This window comes from Mercenaria mercenaria, chromosome 3, assembly GCF_021730395.1.
Source record: "Mercenaria mercenaria strain notata chromosome 3, MADL_Memer_1, whole genome shotgun sequence".
NCBI lineage: Eukaryota > Metazoa > Mollusca > Bivalvia > Venerida > Veneridae > Mercenaria > Mercenaria mercenaria.
The window spans coordinates 54,094,210-54,109,550 of NC_069363.1; the positions used below are offsets into that span (position 1 = coordinate 54,094,210).

Consider the following 15,341-nt stretch of genomic DNA (forward strand, 5'->3'; position numbering starts at 1 on the left):
TGTTTGCCCTCATATTTAGCCAAAACAAATGATCCAACAACAGGAACTTTCATCTGTCACTTTACGTTTTCATTGTCGGCTTTACTGTCTTGGACTTTATTTAGAAATCTTTATGTTTGGGTTTTCTGCTTTATACTTTTGATATATATTCTCTAGATAATGATTGAGGATATGCACTTGTCTCTTATCACCTTGGTTCATGGTCTTTGGTATCTTTTTCCCAGGCATCTGAATACTGACATGATGTTCCCTTTCAAGGAACTAAATGATTTCTGTTTTCATCATGTTCTCTCTTCGTCGAGTCATTTTCGACAAATAGGTCTCACTATTTTCGTGTTGGAACTTTTCAGCCCTTTTCTACCAAGACCTGTTTGCTTTCTGATTGTGTCTAACACTTACACTTTTTTACTATTCTTCCACTGACTACTCTCATCATACTCTTTTCATTGACTGAGATGTTGCTTTTTTGTGCTGCCTCTCTCCCTTCAGCAATAATTGCATTTGACATCTCCAGTTTTTTTTATTACTTTTCTAGAATGATTTTTTACTCCAAGAAGATTCAGATCATGTTGTGATCTAGGCATCATTTGCATTCTTGTTGTATCATTCTCAAACGAATTTGTGCTTGTGAATGGACTCTCGGTTTCCTTTAGCTCGTAAATGTTCCTTTTCAAGGTATGATTAATCATTCTTCTTTTTTCTCTATATATATTCTTTTTTATATTAAGCTCGACTTTTCGCCATTATAGACCTGAAAAATGAAAAAGTACAGATTTTAGCATACGTTCTTAATGAAAGTATGTAACAATTACCTGTGCAAAGCACCTTTTCACATTGGGTGAATAATCTGGACATAGATATGCATTTGATTGTACACAGAAAAAAATCATCAGATACGTTAACAAAATCATCAGATACGTTAACCCATTTTATAGCCAACCGTTAGCATCAGTTGTATACATCAGTGTATACACTAAAACCACACCACATGTACATGGGAATATACACCAAACATATTAAAAATCAATGTATGTTTATTCTAAAAACGAAAATTACTGCTGTCAGATACGTTAACAAATGGTCAGATACGTTAACTTCTTTCTGAGTGTCAACAGTAATAACACGTGAATGGCATAAACCCATAATGGAAAACAATGTATACACCATTCAAAACTTGTATCTACACCGTTCAGTTTTTTCGCTTAATTTTATGTATAAACCGTTCACAAAAAACGTGTCTACACCGCTCAGCGTGAATATGTTGGTATAGTCTACGCCGCTGTATTGACAATTTAAAAATCGTAAGAAAGTTTATATTTCCAGATCTGTTTCGTAAGATCAAGCATTACCATCGTAAAGAACCAGTAAAACGCTTCAAAATACCACAGAAATATTCAAACAGATATAAATATTGAATAAGATACGACCGAAAATAATGTGCGTTCCTCGATTCGATTTTAATTTCATCAGATTGGCACATTTTGCGTCAATATAATTCGAGAAACAATGAAATCAACAAACTCTTAGATAATGCATCGGAGGAACATGTTATTCCGCTATCATTTGCTGTAAGTGTGGCTGGTAAAAGTGTTGAAGAAAACATGTTATTAATGAAAAACTGGAACACCTACCTGTGTTGACTTTCAGCGTCCGCCATCTTGGAAGTGTCTAAACATTTACGACCGTACAGCTTACAAGACAGTGAGGAGAGGAAAAAAGGGTGTGTAATTGGTTTTAGAGAAAAGGGAATTTAGGGAAACTAAATGTCCGCTCTTAAGTATTAGAGGTCAAGCAATGTGGACTTAAGAAAATGAAGATTAAAATTATTTTTTTACTAAAACTATAAATTATACATATAGATAATTAATAACTCCATATAGAACAATCCTGGTTATTATACCATTCCATTTCCCAGCCTTCAGGAAAAAGCAGTATTTCAGAGTACGGAAGAGAAGAGAAGATAAAACCAAACTATATTTACTGAGCATCACAGACATCTTAAATCTTCAGTCATTAGATTATTGTCTCATTGGGGAGAAAACCACATTAGGGCTTTCTATTGATCATACCATTTTAGCGAATGAAATAAAATCCAGTAATTTCCAGGGCTGCAATAAACATGAAAACAGTTTCTGACCTGTCAGTGATAAGCTAATTCCGTAGAATCTAGCAAAGAGAATTACCAATTAAAATATCTGTCCAAAATTTTCCTTTCCACCAATTTCACCACTGTAATTTCCATATATCACAAATCCTCCCCTCTCTTTCCTGATTTGAACAGTGTCATAAATTGAGATCTATATAAAAGCTAGCAATAAATATCTTCAGATCAATATATCTTGGCTGGCTTATAGTATGGTACCCTTTCTCCTGCTCTTACCAAGCTTATAAATTGGTTAATAGCAAACAAATGTGTCGGTCAGCATGGAGTACCTGTTGTTATTGAACATCCTCATCATTATTGGTACTTACAGCTCACCTATAATTGTTTTCATTCATTTTCATTCATGTGCGAACTATAGTAAAAGCTGTCAATGGAATGACTGGTCTAGCTGCAGCAAGGCAACAGAAAAATAACTATTAGATTCTCATTTTCGCTGGGTCCTGTCTGAGCCCCCATCCCTAAAGTTTTCAGAAGTCAAAAAGAACAAAATATATTCCAGGTGTCCAAAACTTTACATACGGATACTACTACACTTTCATAACATCAGTTTATAGAATATGTTTGACAACTGTGGACACTACCTGATATTAATGTTTACCCTGGGTATTACCTGAAATCCATAGTTTGACAGCACAGACATTCTAACAACAACTTTCCATTTAAAATAAAAAGAAAATAACAATATATCAAAAGGTACCAAACAAGGAACTTTTCACAGGTGATAAATAACTTCATTAGGTAGATCAAACCTGTTGTTGCTGGGTCAGGAGGTCAGAGGTCAATGTCACAGTGACCTTGATACTTAAAAACTGTCTAAGATCTTTAGCTGAAGAACATTAATAATTAAGCCTATGGTCATTTTACTATATAACACAATGGTCTATGGTCAGTAAAAAAAACCTACTGTTTTAGGGGTCTCTAGGTCAAAGGTCAATATTACAATAAATCCGGCATTGAAAATTAAACATCAAGTTACCTGTGACCACCCTTCATGCAGTGGGGAATACCTACTTAACAAAGTGACAGTTGTTCAAAAGTCAATAAAACTACTAAAGTAGTTTATTAGAAGTACTTTATTGACAAAATGGTTTGGAAGCACAATTTGTTAAATCAATATGCCCTGCTTTCTCAGTTCTGACATATTATTATAGCCTATAATAAGGGTAACTGAATTTCTTTAAGGACTGACTTAGTGACCCAAATTTTACATCCAGGTGACCCAGATTCTAACTTGACAAAGAACATCATTTAAATACCTGGTTTAAATGAGGCCTTCAAGGTTTTTCTATGCTCTAACCTAGTGACCTAGTTTTTGAACCAAAGTTAACCAGTTGGAATTGATAAAGATACACATTCTTGAAGTCAAATTATGCACAATTTTCAAGTAAAAATCCAGCTGAAATAGATGTGTGTGTAAAAATGGTGGAGGAAATTATAGCTTTTAACCCAATATACATACTTTTCCTGTTACCAGTACGAAATAATAAGTTTCCAAATATGACTTTTCTTATTTTGACTGGGGCAGACTGAGTCTTTTTAAGAAAAGTCAAACTGCATGCAGGAGTTGCTTCCCTACAACATACCTATAGGTTCAACATACCTATAGGTAAGGGAGATCACTGGGTAGAAGATTGAAGAAAAGAACTATTATTTTATTAGTGTGATTTCTTTATTTCTAAAGCATCAACTTCAAATACTTATGTGGCATTATTGTTAATTTAACACGTTTAAATGCACAGCAACCTAAAATTGCTTTTATAAAACATTCACCAAAAACACACTTTCACCAAAAACACACTATGTGCAGTAAAATGCGCATAATGCCACTTTTTTTAATGTAGATACAGTCAAAAACTTGACTATCAGAATGTCAACAAGTTTCTGCTATGATATTTAAACTTAACAAATGTCTTGCTCTACATGGCATATAAATAAACATTCTAACCAGGTTTCATGTTTACCTATGATTTGACCTAGTAATATATTTTCAGTCGCAGATGACCCAGTTTTGAAACTTGACAGATTTCATAAAGATATACATTCTGATCAGGTTTCATTTCAGCCGTCTTGAGTGTTAATTAAGTTTTCTATGATTTGACCTAGTGACCTAGTTCTTGTATGTTTTGAATTTGATCTAAACTTTATAAGAACAAAAGTTCTAACCAAGATTCATGAACATTTCAAACTGTGACCGGTGAAGTATTGACAAGGTTTTTTCATGATTTGCCCTATGACCTAGTTCCTACATGATCCAGTTTCAAACTTGAACTGTCAGAACTGGACTTTGTATAGACAAACTATCTCACATTGTTCCAAGTAAATCACTGAAATTTAAAACAAACAACAATGGACAGAGGGTGTTCAGACAAGCTCCGGGCCACTATCAGCAAATCATATTGCTCATGTGACCTTAAAGTATGCAGGTCATAACACAATGGCAACAGGTTTTAGAATGACTTAATAAAGAACACAAGTTTTTAATGTCACCGCTAATTCTATATAATTAACCGATATTGTGCAGTAGTTAGTTAGTGGCATTTCAGGGTCTGTCCTGACTTGATTGCAACTGTTATATGCTCAGCAGACAGTTTAAGAATCATTTTATAGCTACTAAATATTTGAGCCGTGCCATGAGAAAACCAATATAGTGGGTTTGCGACCAGCATGGATCCAGACCAGCCTGCGCATCCACGCAGTTTGGTCAGGATCCATGCTGTTCGCTTTTAAAGCCTATTGGAATTAGAGGTACTATTAGCGAACAGCATGGATCCTGACCAGACTGCGCGGATGCGCAGGCTGTCTGGATCCATAATGGTCGCAAACCAACTATTGTTAGTTTTCTAATGGCAAGGCTCAAATATTCAACTTTTTATGGCTACTAAATATTTATGAGTTGTATAGATCTATCTCATTTCCAAAAGGTTAGCAATGCCTAATTACATCAAATTTACAATATCCTCTCAGTAAGCACAGTTTATGGGTTAAACAATAAAAGCTTCAGGGTAAAAGAGGATTTTTATGAACATTCTTTTCTACTGGAGATTATCTCCTGCTGGGGAAGCATTTATGTAATACTTTTGATGTTATATAAAACAGTCTCATTCCTGGACAATGCAGCTTGAAGTTGTTTACTTATCCCATCCTCTGTGATGTAGCATATCTTCAAAGAGGGACTTCTAACTTCAATGGGGGTACTCGACAACATCCACTGCGAAGACATTGACGTCGAGGGACTGTGACACTTGTGGTTCCCCAAAATTAAAAATTAGTCCATTAAGGAAATAACTCCTTACATTATAATTATGCCCCTTTTCTTCTAAAAACAACATTAGAGCCAAGACAGAATTTTGCACATGGATTCCAAGTTGCAAGGGATGATGAAAGTAGTATCTGAGATAATGGATGGAAAATTGCAAACAACAAACAAAATTAAAAATCCAGCTGCCTTTGAACATTGGGTTCTCAGACCCACACACTCAGCCAATATCTATTAAAATCAGCAACCTTACTGATCACAAGAATCATACAGATTTGTCACTATTTGAGCCGCGCCATGAGAAAACCAACATAGTGGGTTTGCGACCAGCATGGATCCAGACCAGCCTGCGCATCTGCGCAGTCTGGTCAGGATCCATGCTGTTCGCTTTCAAAGCCTATAGCAATGAGAGAAACCATTAGCGAACAGCATGGATCCTGACCAGACTGCGCGGATGCGCAGGCTGGTCTGGATCCATGCTGGTCGCAAACCCACTATGTTGGTTTTTTCATGGTGCGGCTCATTTGTATTATATACCAAGTACCATAACAAGTAGCCAAATGGCATGATTCCTGTAACCCTGGCCAAAAATCTAGAAGCTGGCAATATAACCGGAAGAGGGCATTATAACTGATTATTTGTCCATCAGGGATGTATAAAATCATTTTTGACAGCATTCTACCCGGTGTTGTCGCGATGAAAAATCGGTTGTATCCATATTTTTTATATAATTAACTGATGATATCAAGTATAGGTATACAGTAACAAACTCAATAAACAGCAAAGACATTCCTTTAATACATGGTAATGAGCACTCCTAAACTTATATTAGCACTCAAGCTACACCCCCATGCGAATATAGTCGTGCTAAATAACCACTTCAGGCTCATTACCATTGCCAGTAATTATTGTATATTATAACATATTACAAACAAAGGAATCACCCTGAAAGGACAGGACTTTTTCAACTCTATTTTGTTTGTTTTGGGTTTAATGTCGTTTTTGTCGACCCCACTTACGGAAGTTAAGACATAGTCGTCCAAATGGCTGTTCGGTGTATGTGCGTTAGTGCGTGCTTTCATCCAGATTTGTTTGTCCGGACTTGATGGTAACTTTGACATGCACGGAGCAATCTTGTTTATATTTGATATTTGGCATGAATGTTAACCTAATTGAGATAGAGTGTCATGCGCAAACCCAAGGTTCCTATCTCAAAGGTCAAGGTCACACCTGGAGGTCAAAGTTCATGTCAGGTAACTTTGACATGCACGGTGGAATTTTGTTTTTATTCGGCATGAATGTATCCCTCAATAGAACGAATGTCAACCACAAATCCCAGGTTCCCACTTAAAGGTCAAGGTCACAATTAGGGGTCAAAGGTCATTTTAGAGCTTGTCCGGGCCATAACTTTGGTAAATATGGACAATCTTTTTTTCTATTTGGCATAAATGTTCACCTCTATGAGACGTAGTGTTGTGCGCAAACCCAGGTCCCTACGTCAAAGGTCAGGGTCACACTTAAGGGTCAATGGTGATTTTAAAGCTTGTCCAGACTGTAACTTTGCCATACGGAAAGCAATCTTCTTTTTATTTGGCATAAATGTTTGCCTCAATGAGACGGAGTGTCATGCGCAACTCCCAGACCCCTATCCCAAAGGTCAAGGTCACACTAAGGGGTCAAAGGTCATTTTAGAGCTTGTCTGTGCCATAACTTTGACATGCATTGAACAATCTTATTTTTATCTGGCAAAAATGTTTTCCTCAATGAGACAGTGTCACGTGCAAACCCCTGGCCCCTATCTCAAAGGTCAAGTTCACACTTAGGGGTCAAAGGTCATATAAGTTCTTAGGCCATAACTTTCACATGCACAATGATCAATCTTTTTCTTTTTTGGCAGATCACTTTTTTTGTGGATTTACAATTTTTTTTTATTGAATTACTTCCCTCTGTTGTTACTATAAATAGTTTATTTTGTAACTCTTTTATTATTGACCAGAATGAAACTTGTTTTAATCGGCTGAAATGTTTGAGTAATTCAGGCCGTGTATCAACAAATAATGGGCTTGACATTGTTGCCCTTTGGGCTGCAACATTCTAGTTCAACAGTATTTCAGTTATGTAACAGTGGGCAGTTTACCAAACAGTGTTCCTGGATCCAGTACCAGTACAAACCTGTTCTCCACAAGTAACTGCCAACTTCCCCACATGAATCAGCCATGGAAGACAATTGATTTCAGACACAATGTCTTTTATCAAATCGTTACAGAGAATATACGCCTTGCCTGGGGATTGAACTCCTGACCCTGTAACCCTTAGATCTGCACTCTCCCTATTGAGCTTAGCCGACCCGGGGGGGCTTTTTCCTCTGAAGCACCTTAAAGGAGTGAAGATGGATTTCGAGCATTCCACAGAAGATCAAGCTCTACAAATCAATGAAAAACAAGTGGTAAAATATTTCCTTTTTTATTGTAGCCCAATTTTCTGATGGAGGCTGCAGTGTATTTACATATATAAGATAAAATATTTGTTTCAGTTAATCAATAATCACAAATAACAGATGAAATATTTATCTAAGTATTTCTGTATTTAGAAGTAGTTGTGTCACCATTCTCTTGCATCACTAACACGTCTGGTTATTTCAGTCGTGGCAGCAGCTTACATAGAATAATCACAAGCAATGTGTAAAAATCTCTTCAAAATACTCCCCAAATGGAAATTATGGCTGTAACATTGTTATTTTTTCATCAATTCTGTCTGTTATGCATAAAAGACATAAGAAAAATTAGACTTCATTGATTTGCAGATAAACAGATGGTTGATTGCAAGGCAGATATCAGAGTGGTCTATTTCTACAGTTTCTGCCCCTGTGAAAAAGGTTCATGAACTTCATGAATTTATTCATGAACAAATTCATAATAGTTCATGAATAAATATTAATAAGAAACAAAATTTATGTTTCATGAATTTCGATATTCATGAACTTGTTCATGAATTAAAAATAATACATGAACAAGTTCATGAATATTGAAATTCATGAAACATAAATTTATTCATGAAACATAAATTTTGATTTTCATGAATTTTTATTCATGAACTTGTCCATGAATTAACAAGAGATACAGAGTGATCTTGGTGCCCACCAATCTGCCATTTTTGAGTGTTCCAAATTTCAAGACTTATTGACGAGCTCAAGGTCAAATTTCATTTCCGTACACAACACTGCGCATGTGGTCCAAATTCGAAAGCTGTAGCTTGAGAAATGTGAAAGTAGGTCACTAGGTCAATGTCAAGGTCAAAGTTTGTTTCGGTACACAATCCTATGCATGTGGTCTAAATCTGAAGCCTGTAGCTACAGAAATGTGAAAGTAGGTCACTAGATCAATCTTAAGGTCAGAGTTCATTTAGGTACACAAAACTATGCAAGTCGTCCAAATTTGAAGGCTGTAGCTTGAGAAATGTAAAAGTAGGTCACTAAATCAAAATCAAGGTCAAATTTTATTTCGGAATACAAAACTATGCATGTGGTCCAAATTTGAAGCCTGTACCTTCAAAAATGTGGAAGTAGGTCACTAGGTCAATGTAAAGGTCAAAGTTCATTTCGGTACACAAAACTATGCATGTGGTCCAAATTTGAAGACTATAGCTTCAGAAATGTAAAAGTAGGTCACTAGGTCAAAATCAAGGTCAAATTTTATTTCGGAATACAAAACTATGCATGTGGTCCAAATTTGAAGCCTGTACCTTAAAAATGTGAAAGTAGGTCACTAGGTCAATGTAAAGGTCAAAGTTCATTTCGGTACACAAAACTATGCAAGTGGTCCAAATTTGAAGGCTGTAGCTTGAGAAATGTAAAAGTAGGTCACTAGGTCAAAATCAAGGTCAAATTTTTTTCGGAATACAAAACTATGCATGTGGTCCAAATTTGAAGCCTGTACATTCAAAAATGTGAAAGTAGGTCACTAGGTCAATGTGAAGGTTAAAGTTTTTTTCGGTACACAAAACTATGCATGTGGTCCAGATTTGAAGGCTGTATCTTGAGAAATGTGAAAGAAGGTCACTAGGTCAAAATCAATGTCAAATTTCATTTTGAAACACGGAACTATGCATATGGTCCAAATTTGACGCCTGTACCTTCAAAAATGTGAAAGTAGGTCACTAGGTCAAAATCAAGGTCAAAGTTTTTTCCAGTGCACAAAACTATGAATGTGGTCCAAATTTGAAGGCTGTAGCTACAGAAATGTGAAAGTAGGTCACTAGGTCAAAATCAAGGTCAACTCATGTCAAGGTTCATCTTGCCACCCAAAAATATACATGTGGTCCAAATTTGAATGTTGTAGTTATTGACAAGAACATTTTAAAAACTTTTCCCTATATAAGTCTATATGAACCATGTGACCCCCGGGGCGGGGCCATTTTTGACCCTAGGGGGATAATTTGGACAAACTTGGTAGAGAACCACTAGATGATGCTACATTACAAGTATCAAAGCCTTAGGCTTTGTGGTTTGGACAAAAAGAAAGTTTTTCCTTATATAAGTCTATGTAAACCATATGGCGGGGCCATATTTGACCCTAGGGGTATAATTTGAACAATCTTAGTTGAAGACCACTAGATGATGTCAGTATGATATACTGTAGGCAAAAAACTTGAAAAAAAACTTCTTGTCTCGAAGCCTTTGATATTTGGTATGTAGCATTGCCTGGTGGTCCTCTACCAAGATTGTTCAAATTATGTCCCTGGGGTGAAAAGAGGCCCAACCCCGGGGTCTCAAGTTTTGCATAGACTTATAAAGGAAATAAAGACTTTAAAAATCTTCTTGCCTGAAACCACAAGACTTAGATCTTTGATATTTGGTATGCAATATTGACTTATGGTCCTCTACAAAGATTGTTAAAATTATTACCCAGGGGGGAAAAGAGGTCCCACCACGGGGGTCCCAAGTTTTACACAGACTTATATAGGGTTTAAAAAAAAAAATCTTCATGCCTGAAAGTTCAAGGCCTTGGCCTTTGATACTTGGTATTTAGCATTGCCTAGACTGGTTCTCTTATAAGATTGGTCAAATTATGCACCTTGGATGAAAAGAGGCCCCAGCCAGGGGGTCATTTGTTTTATTAGTTTTATACGAAAAAAAATTCAGAAATTTTCTGATCTTATTTCCTAGACTGTTTAATTATAATTACCTGATGACCCAAAGTAATTAGGGGTCGCTTGACTTTGACCTTGACCTACTTTCATGTTTTTTAAGATACAGCCTTGAAATTTTGAAGACATGTACAGTTTTGCACAATAATCTTAAAACTGACTTTCAGTGAACTACTAACCTTTCATCTGTTTGATATTTGAAACATGAAGCTCATATTACTCAAGCGGGCAATCCAGGGTCATCATGACCCCCTTGTTTTTAATTTGAATTGTCTGCTTTAAGCTCGTTAGGGAGAGAGCAGATCTATATGGATCACAGGGTTGTGAGGTCGATCCCTGGGCAAGATGTATGTTCTCGTTGAGGATTTGATTAAAGACATTGTGTTTAAAATAATTCATCCTCTACCTCTGATTCATATGAAGAAGTTGGCAGATACTTGCTGAGAACAGGTTAGTACTGGTACTGAATCCAGGAACTCTGGATAGGTTAACTGCCCGCCTTTACTGACTCAAACATAATGAACTTTATTTCAATTAAGTTAGTAAAGCTAAAGTATGTATAACAAAGTCACTTCAATTTTTGTCTGCTGGAAAAAGAACCCAGTTGCCCCTCTGAGTATGGGAACTTATTGGTAGAAACAATGCGATGTTCTACAAACTACACAAGACAATTTCACCGCTGGATTTCAATGGTATTTTACTGGAAACCAGTGGCTTTTCCACTCGATACCAGTGGTAAAACCAGTAGCTTTCCAAGGGTTTCCAATGAAATACCAGACAATTTTACAGCTGGATTCCAGTGGTATTCCACGGGAATTCAGTGGCCTTTCCACTGAATACCAGTGGTAAAACCAGTGGCTTTCCAGTGGTTTCCAATGAAATACCGGACAATTTTACTGCTGGATTCCAGTGGCTTTTCCACTGGATACCAGTGGTAAAACCGGTGGAAAACCACTGGTTTTCCACTGGATTCCATTGAAATACCAGACAATTTTACTGCTGGATTCCAGTGGTATTCCACTGGAATTCAGTGGCTTTTCCACCGGATTCCAGTGGTAAAACCAGTGGTTTTCCACTGGATTCACATGAAATACCAGACAATTTTACCGGTGGATTCCAGTGGAATTCAGGTGAAAGACCAGTGGAAATCCAGAGAAAATTTTCTATAGGGTAACCAATGTCATTTTACACTGAAACTCATGGCAATAACAGTGTTGACAACTCTGTCCAATAAACAAACATTCTAACATAAAATTGCTGTTTTTGTCACTTTTCGGGGGTGTTTTAACAGGAGAGAAAACATGTGTTAACAGAGAGATTCTCGCGCTCACATGCTGTTATAACACCTTTTTATATATGCGCATTCCGTGGCTAGGCGTAAACACATTACGGCCCGAAAACGGATGATTCAAAAGGAAAGGACGTTAATGTGAAAAAACAACGCGGACATTCCCACACGTTTCATGGAAATTTAATGACGTTGAGGGATAATTTATTCGTTTATTAGTTTTTTTATGCATTTTATGTTAGCGTTAACGCATATTCATTTCGTGTTATAACATCAGCAGAATCCCTCGGGAAACGCTGGTACCCTCACCCTACCGGGCGCGGGCACCAACCAATCCCTCGGGATTCTGCAGATGTTATAACATAAAACAAGAGCTGTCACTATTGGTGACAAATGCCCCTGAAGCATGCCCAAGAATGCTACAGCTGTCTGCACAAAAAAATCATACATCATTTCTTGACCTTGACCTTGACCAATGAGACCCAGGTAATAAGCGTGACACACCTTTTCAATAAGGTTAACATTTGTGTCAAATTATTTTCAAATACTTTGAAAAATGGCAGAGTTATGGACCAGACAAGAAAAACCTTTGATTTCTAAGTGTGACTTTGACCCTGGAGCTAGGGATCTGGGTCTTGCGCATGACACATCATCTCAATATAGGGAACATTTAGGGCACATTTATGCTATGTAATTTTAAAATCCCTTCATCAATGGCAGAGTTATTGACCGAACAAGAAATAGACCCTGTTAACCTTTAACCTCTAAGTGTGACCTTGCCCTAGGGGTCTGGACCTTGCACAAGACAAGTCGCCTCATTATGGGGGACATTTATGCCAAGTTATTTCAAAATCCCTTTATCAATGGCAGATTTATGCACCGGACAGGAAACAGAACCTGTTAACCTTTGATGTCTAAGTATGACCTTGACCTTGGAGCTAGGGGTCTGGGTCTTGTGCAAGACTATCGTCTCATTATGGTAAACATTTATGCCAAGCTATTTCAAAATCCCTTCATGGATGGCAAAGTTATGGACCGGACACGAAACAGGCCCTGTTAACCTTTGACCTCTAAGTGTGACCTTGACCTTGTAGCTAGGGGTCTGAGTCTTGTGCATGACACATTGTCTCATTATGGTGAACATTTATGCCAAGTTATTTCAAAATCCCTTTATGGATGGCAGAGTTACAGCTCGGACAAGAATTTACACGGATGCATGCATGGAGGAACAGTGCGATTTTAATATGCTCACCTTCGGAGGCATAAAAACATGCGTTATCACTACAAAACCATGGTTAAAGCAATGATCACAACAATACAACGGCAGGACATGGTAACCATAGTTTCAATACAATTAACTTAATCTGATAGATAGGGTTTACCTTCCAGAAGGGCGGAGAACTGTAAAAATTAACTTGTACTGTATAAATAAACTAACATCTTCCCGAAATGAATCATAGGCAGAGGATAAATGTCTTCGGACATACTGTCTTCAGTGAAACAATCTCCCCAGACATGCCAAGACTGGAAGAAGTTCTTCCAACTGTACTTATATTTCTGCTTACATATACACATCATCTAGCTCTCACCACATTTACACCACCTCCTACATCACCAACGAGAATGCTGAATATTAATGAAAACTGCAAGCTAATTTAAGAATATAGAAATGTAGATAATTTACAGGTCGAGAGTAACTGACTGGTCAAGAGTAAGTGACCGTTCTGTTATTACCTGATTAAAAACTGGCACCATATCCAAATAAAACAAATCTGAATGAAGAAAGTTTCTGGAAAGAATCACCAAGCTTCCACTAAAAGCCAATAAAAGACTGGGCAACCAATTACAAGTTTCTGTGGCAAAATTAATGAGCCTTAATTAAGGAGGAACATCTGCACTTGAAATCTATGTACTAGATCTTCCCCTCACCTCCCTACTGCAACTGTCCTGAAGGAAGAGTCATATATCACCTGTAGTCCACTAAATAAAGGGTTCCTCAGGAGCTGAATAATTCAATAACCATACATAGTCTGTCTCAACTAAACAGGTGCTGAAGTTTTTCTGCTTTTGAAACAGTAATTACAAATTCATATACCTTCATTCAAGTCTAAGAACATTTTAAAACCAAAGGTACATTTCTGTATTCACAGCCATTAATCTTTCCAAAATGTGATTGTCACTTATCCATAAATGTTTCACAAATCTATACGAGACCTAGATGTTATTGTTTTGATACGGACTCCTAAATTCTGTCAAGAAAGCAATAACCTCTAATTACAAAGGTAATTACAAGGACCAATGATAGACAGTATCTAAGAAACCATGACAAGCCTTGAATAAAAATCACTGGAGAAACTCCATATTTAGACAATCAGAACTTGAATCAAGGAACAAAATACCAAAATACCTCAAGTTAACTATATATGATTAGCTTACCATCAATCCATCTGAAATCTTAGAACATTTGGCACTTCTTATATTTAAGGAGCATTTCTCTACATGAACATCATATCAAAGTAGCAATTACTTCCAGATGAACATCATCATATCAAAACAGCAATTGCCTCCAGATGAACATCAGTATATCAAAGGATTAATTGCCTCCAGATGAACATTATCGTATCATAGGAGTAATTGCCTCCAGATGAACATTGTTATATAAAAGGAGCAATTTCCTCCAGATGAACATCATCATATCAAAGAAGCATTTGCCACCCGATAAACGTCATCATATCACAGCAGCAATTGCCTCCAGATGAACATCTTCATATCAAAACAGCAATTGTCTACAGATGAACACTGTCATATCAAAGCAGCAATTGCCTCCAGATGAACATCATCATATCACAGCAGCAACTGCCTCCAGTTGAACTTCATCATATCACAGCAGCAATTGCCTCCAGATGAACATCATATCAAAGAAGCATTTGCCACCCGATAAACATCATCGTATCACAGCAGCATTGTCTCCAGATGAATATCATAATATCTAAACAGCAACTGCCTCCAGATGAACACTGTCATATCACAGCAGCAACTGACTCCAGATGAACATCATCATATCAAAGGCGCATTTGCCTTCGGATAAACATAATCATATCACAGCAGTGATTGCCTACAGATGGACATCATCATATCAAAAGAGCATTGCCACCAGATGAACATCATATCATAGCAGCAATTGCATCCAGATGAAAATTGTCATATCATAGGAGAAATAGCCTCAAGATGGACATTGTCAAATCAAAGGAGCAAATTCAGCCAGATGAACATAATCATATCAAAGGAACTGGTACTGCCTCCAGATGAACATCATCATATCAAAGTAGTTGTTATTGCCTCAAGACAACATTATCACATCAAATTAAGGAGCAATTTTCTCCAGACGAACAACGCCATATCAAAAGACTTTAACTACTGCCTCTGGATGAACAGTCTCATATCAAAAGAACTTCTATTGCCTCTAAATGAACATCATCAATTTAAAT

At 36.9% G+C, this 15,341-nt stretch overlaps 1 protein-coding gene across 6 annotated transcripts in view; it reads right to left on the reverse strand.

The window, feature by feature from the left end:
• The window catches only part of LOC123524727 (neurocalcin homolog), a 128,455-nt gene that overhangs the window by 65,041 nt on the left and 48,073 nt on the right, over positions 1-15,341 (reverse strand). Inside the window, exon 1 of one of the 6 annotated variants that reach the window (XM_045303159.2) lies at positions 2,184-2,263. The exons of 4 other annotated variants lie outside the window; for them this stretch is intronic. The gene's annotated coding sequence lies outside the window, so the exon portion shown is untranslated. Of the gene's footprint in view, positions 1-2,137; positions 2,264-15,341 lie in introns of those variants that run through there. One more of the 6 variants, XM_045303157.2, reaches the window with a different exon arrangement.